The sequence below is a fragment of the Phyllobates terribilis genome, unplaced genomic scaffold (genome assembly GCF_046119375.1).
Source record: "Phyllobates terribilis strain yellow unplaced genomic scaffold, ASM4611937v1 Scaffold_5__5_contigs__length_657084704, whole genome shotgun sequence".
NCBI lineage: Eukaryota > Metazoa > Chordata > Amphibia > Anura > Dendrobatidae > Phyllobates > Phyllobates terribilis.
In genome coordinates, this window is record NW_027362765.1 from 296,141,286 (window position 1) to 296,147,679 (window position 6,394).

Below are 6,394 nucleotides of genomic sequence, written 5' to 3' on the forward strand. Positions count from 1 at the left end.
GGGAAGAGGTGGAAAGATGTACAGGAGCTGAAACGGAGTCTAGTCCTGAACTAAGGCGTCCGCTCCCAACGACCGCGGGTTGTGTGTTCTGGCCATGAAGTTGGGGACTTTGGCATTGAAGTGGGATGCCATTAGGTCCACGTCCGGAGTCCCCTAGCAGTGACAGATCTGTTGAAAGACTTCGGGATGGAGAGACCACTCCCCGAGTCCATTCCCTGTCGACTGAGGAAGTCTGCTTCCCAGTTGTCTATTCCCGGGATGTGGACCGCCGAGAGAACCGACCCCGTGTCTTCCGTCCAATGGAGAATGTGAGTCACTTCTCGCATCGCCTGGGCACTGCGGGTCCCCCCTTGATTGACGTATGCCACAGCCGTGGCATTGTCTGACTGTATTCTGATGTGAGAGGCTGCCAATAGATGATGGAAGGCTCTCAACGCCAGGAAAATGGCACGAATCTCTAAGATATTGATGGGCAAGGTGGCTTCTGTTGAGGACCACTTGCCCTGTGCTCTGTGGTGCAGGTGTACAGCACCCCAACCAGTCAGGCTGGCATCGGTGGTCAGAACTTTCCAATGACTCGCGAGAAAGGATCTTCCCTTTGACAACGAGGCTGGTTTGAGCCACCAGTGCAGGGATCTCTTGGTTGACGACGTCAACTGAAACTCCCTGTAGAGGGAAAAGGGATTCTTGTCCCATGACTTGAATGGGCCAATTGGAGAGGCCTGAGGTGAAGCTTGGCAAATGGGACCGCTTCTATTGCCGCCACCATCCTGCCAAGGACTCTCATGGCAAACCGGAGAGACCGAGGGGGTTTGCGAAGTAGGGAAGTGCGAGACTTTCCTCCCTTAAATTTTGACTGGCCTGCCTTTTGATTGCCAGGTCTTGTCTGACTTTTGCGTTGACCTCGATTGTCCCTGCGTGGAGTGCGGCTGTTATTCTGTGCTGGTCGCGAAACGGACCAGCCGGAAGAGTTCCGAAAGGATCGGTAATGTGCCTGATTACGGTTTTTGTAAGTGCGTTTAGGCTTTAGTTGAGGGAGAGAGGTACTTTTACCTCCGGTAGCATTGGATATCATTTTGTCCAACTGTTCACCGAAAAGCCGACCACTGAGATACGGGAGATGAGTGAGGGACTTCTTTGAAGCTGCATCTGCTTTCCATTCTCGCAGCCAGAGGATACGTCGAATCGTGATGGCGTTGGAAGCTACCCCGGCTGTGCACCTTGCAGAATCTAGGACTGCATGGAGCAAGTAGTCTGTTGCGACTGTTAATTGAGCAGCCTGATCCGATAGGTCAGGGGCAGATGTTTGTAGGGCAGTTTGCAAATTTTGGGCCCAGGCTAGGATTGCTTTGCAAGTCCAAACTGAGGCGAACAATGGGGCCAGGGAGGTCCCTGTGGCCTCGAAAATTGAACGAACCATGCGTTCAACCTGCCGGTCTGCTGTGTCCTTGAGGGTTGAGCTATCCGGCAGTGAAAGAAGTGTCTGAGCAGCTAGTTTGGAGACTGGAGGGTCTACTTCAGGTGGGTCTATCCACTTTTTGGTGACCTCCTTTGGAAATGGATACCGCACTTCCAGATATTTGCGATTGGTAAACTTTTTCTCAGGTTGAGAAAACTGCTTTTTAAGGATCGCATCAAATTCTGGGTGGTCAAAAAAGACCTTAGGCGGTTTCAGGACTCCTTCAAAGGAAATTTTATGCCCCAGTGTCTCCAGGGGTGGATCGGAGATGTCCAGCACCCGATGGATAGATGAGATTAAATCATCAACCAGCACTGTATTGCCCGGGGGAATGGGAATCAGGGACCCTTCGGTTTCCTTGTCCGAGTCGGAATCACAGGTCTCTGAATCCTGTGTCTCACTAAGGCGTCTCCTGCTGGGAAAACCAGAGCGGAGACCCTCGCTGGTCAGGGATGTCTGTGGGGATCTGTGTTGGCTGTCCCTGTCAGGGGGCGGTCTAGATGAGCTGGGAGTATGGTGTCTCACGCTAGAAAGGGACGACTCTGTTGTATGGGATGACACAGATGAACGAGACCTATGGGTCCGCTTGCGTCCTGATCTAGACGTGGATGTGCCCTCATGTCCCTGAGTGGAACTCTCCCTTAGAGTAGTATCCATAGCAGGATGAGTCTGCAGAGCCTGAAGCAATGTGGAGATAGATTGCGACATCTGTGTGGCCCATTCCGGTGTGGTATTAAGCACCGGGGCATCTGTAGGGGCTTCATGGGACTCCGGCGCAGCAGCTTGCCTGCAATCCTGACAATGCAGGTATGTGCTGCCACTAGGGAGAGTATGATTGCAGGCTGCTCAAAATGCATAGTAGCGATCCTGCCTGGTTCTCTTTGACTTTGAGCCCGGCATAGTATTTGTCCCCAAAAGCCAGTGCACTAACCACTGAGCTATAAAAAAAAAATCAGTTTAGGTATGGCTACGCAGCGGTGGCTAGCGATGCTGCAGAGGGGTCCAGCGGTACAGGAAAGTTTTTTAAAATCCTCACAGCAGAGCAGAGACTCTGACTGTGGATTTATCCCACCTTAGTGTGCCTGCTCCTTAGTCAGCACCTGTAACTGGAAGATCCTGTGCCCCCCGGAGACCAGCTTGACGATCGTCCTGGAAAGAATTAACTTTCTCCTGTGTGCCGTGCTGAAGATGGCCGACGGAGTGAGGAGAAGAAGGAAGGTGGAGAGTTGAAAGGGCGGCAGCGCTGCTAGAAAGCGTGTCCTTTCCGTTCGTCTCCACCTCCTGTATGACACTGCATAGTGTCATAATGGTCATCCGGGGGGCAGAGAGTGAGCGGCGGCTTCGGCTGGGCCAGAGCCGCTGAGTAAATTTATGACTGCTGCCCAAAAGGGCTCCAGGCCGGCGCGGTAGTCCGGGGGGTTCGCGGATATGAATCAGAGCCCCCTGGTTTTTTAGTGGCAGGGAGTGCAGTGGGGTAAACCGCTGGAAAGGAGTCTTGAAAAGGTTCCTATAAGGCACAATAGCTGTGGTGCCTGGAGAGACACAGAGATGTGAGCAGCCTGTGTTCTCTGACCCTCTGTCCTGTGTAATGCCCTCCTGCCGGCACTATGCCCCCCAGTCCTTCAGGGTTCTGCGGCCACGCTGCGATCCCTGAACGTTGGTGCAGAGCGCTCTGCACAGATCCTACCTGTGGTGTCTCAACCTAATACCCCCCATAAGGGGGATTAGGGAGGGTGCTGCCGTCACCGTTAGGAGGCTGTAATCCTCACTCGACTTCAACCCAGAGACCAAAAGGAATTGGGGAAGGAGGGAGCTCTCAACTTCAAACCAACACCCGAGGGGCTGGAGAAGGAGCGACATGGTAGGGAGACGTCTCGACTTCAACTGTGCACCGCTAGAAGGGGGCAGAGGAAGGAGCCATGCCGGGAGTCTCTTTAGAGACCCGCTTATCTTCATCTGTACTCCGTGGAAAAAAAAAAAATCGAAGAAAAAAAAAAAAAAGTGGAGTAAAAATCTTTCGTTGTGACTCCTTGCGACACTAAGCAAAAACTGAAGATGGCCAACGCCCTCAGGCGGTGTATACTGCAGGGGAGGAGCCACCAGTTAATCTTTTTCAGTTTAAGCCTAGTGTCGCCTCCTAGTGGACAGACAGCATACACCCAAGGTCCTGTGTCCCCCAATGAGGAGACAGAGTAATAAGTACACATACGCTACTCATAAAAAGTTAGGGATATTTGGCTTTCGGGCGAAGTTTCAGGATGATTCTAAAATGCACTCTAACCTGTTCAGGTGAACTTAATGTGACCTTCTCTAAACTTTTGAATACACATGTCCAACTGTTCAGTGATTCAGTACTGTTTGCACAACTTGCTGTTCTCTTAACAAGGAGCTTAATAGTAAAATTCACAGGAGTTTCCGTGTAAATCTCTGAAATACGTGATTCAAACAGAAGATTCCCTATAATGAGGCAGATGGAGGCACCATGGATGCCATCTGGCCTATGATGCGGCGGTGTCCTTTTCAGACACGCACAAAAGTGCAGATGACCACAGTTTTGTGCACTTCTGAAAATAAGGACACCGCTGAACAGAGGCCAGACGGAGTCCAGAGTAACTCTGCTGCCTCATTACAGTGAATGGATTTAGTCGGGGGTTTCATCTGAATCATGTCATTTGGAGATTTAGATGGAAACCCTGATAAGTGCTCTGCGTAGAGCACAGGATAAATGTGAACAGAGCCTTAAAAGTGATTCAAAATGTTATGTACCCCGAAAATGCTACAAATGAAAGCTTGAACCCACAAATTACAAGTCCCCACTCAGGTGAGTCATCTGTCAATGGAAATATAGGGGGGTTTCCACATTAATGGCAGCACAAAGGCTCTGGAAAAAACATGGCTTCCTCAAAAGAAATTTGTACTTCTAAATTCATATGCCCCCCTCCCTTCTGACCCCCACAGTGTGCCTAAACCACATTTAGCGTCTACATGTTTGACATTTCTGTAGCGATGAGAGCCGGCATAATTTATAGCATACGTGTCTCCACAAGCACGAGTTGGGCATAGTGTACTGGGCACTACAACGTACTGGGCACTACAACGGCATATTTGCAATTTTCACTCAGCAACATCCACTGCTGGTTGTGTCTGGAAAAAAAATCCATGTAGTCAAAATAGTCACTATATCTGTAGATAAATTCCCAGGTTATTTGCGTGGGATATTTCTGCTCTTCTAGCACTTAGGGGCTCTGTATATGGCGTCCGCTAACTATTCTAGGAAAATGTGCGCTCCAGGAGGCAAATAGTGCTCAATCCTTCCCGAATCTCGCCGTGTGGCTAAGCAGTACAGCCACATATGGGGTATTGCCACATTTACAAGAAATTGTGAAAATGTAAAGCCTTAAGCTAAAACAACATTTTAATAATAAAAATTATTTTTTCTTCACTGCCCAATGATATAAAATTCTGTGACACACCCGTGATGTCAAAATGATCACTGCACCCTTAGATGAATTCATTGAGAAGTGTAGTTTGTAAAATGCGGTCTCTTATAGTTAAGGGGGAGTCTGCTGTTCTGACACCTCAGGGGCTCCACCAATGTGACATGACACCCTCAAACCATTCCAGCAAAATCTGAACTATAATATTCCCTTCTGAGCTTTGCACTATGACTGAAAAGAAGTTTCAAAACCAATATGGGGTATCAGCGTACTCAGGGGAAATTGTGTAACAAATTAAGTGATCAGTTTTCTTCTATTAGTTCTTTTAAAAATTAAAAACTAGGGCTTAAATCAACATTTTAAAGTGGAATTTTTTCCCCACAGCCCAATGTTATAGAATTCTGTAAATCAGCTGCAGGTTTAAATTCTCATTACACTCCTAGAATTCCTTAAGAGGTGTACAGTAGTTTCCAAAATGGGGTCAATTGTTGGGGGTTTCTACTGTTTTGGCATCTCAGGAGCTCTCCTAATGTGACATGGCACCCACAATTATAGCAAGAACTGTGCTCCAAAAGCATTCAAAGCATTCTTTTCAAATCTGCTGAATGTCTATTGTTCCAGCATTTTTCACTCATTAAAATGGACAAAAAATACAAAAGCAAAAATCCATCAAAAATGAACTGGGAAAAAGGGGTTAAAACATGCATATTATACACAGCTTTTCTCCTGCCAACACTCTGGTTTTTCCCTAAGGGCATGTTCACACATGGCGTCTTTGCGGCATTTTTCCGGCAGGAAAAACAATGAGAATACATGTTTTTGATGAGTTTTTACTTGTTTTTTCCCCAGATTCATTAGAATAGGTAACAAACTGTAAAAATGCTGAAAGAATTATGCTGCAGATTTAAAAAACAAAAAAAAAGCAAGGAACAAAGAATAAGTATGAGATTTTTAAAGTCTCATTCACTTTGCTCGTACTGTAAAATGTTTTTTTTTTGCTGCAGGAAAAAAAAAAAATGCAGCAAAAAAGCCACATGTATACATATCATTACACCTCTCAATTCCCAATAGGTGATCTCACAGCTGACCCGGTCCTCCACCTCCCTTCACAATGGCCTTTGAACACTGTTATTGGACACGTCATACAAGTAAGAAAAGTAACAGCAGCAGAGTCTTCAAAAATGTCAAACTGAAGATTTATTATAACTGCACATAGCGTGCTGTCATTTTTCTTACTTGTATGGATTAAGGAGTTGTGCTTATTGTCACCACAGAGGTACAAGTTTTTTTGTTTTTTTCTTAAGCAATTTGGGGAGTATTGTATCAATTGTTTTTCTTACTCATTACATACTTCAGTAAAAGATAGGGTCTGGGTATGTACATGTATTGTTTCCTGAAACAGGAAGTCACTTTTATCCATCATGAAGGCAGCAGTCAGGGTGATGTACTTGTGGCCTGTAAAGTCAGCCGTTATGGGTTAGGGAGCTGTCCTCAGAGA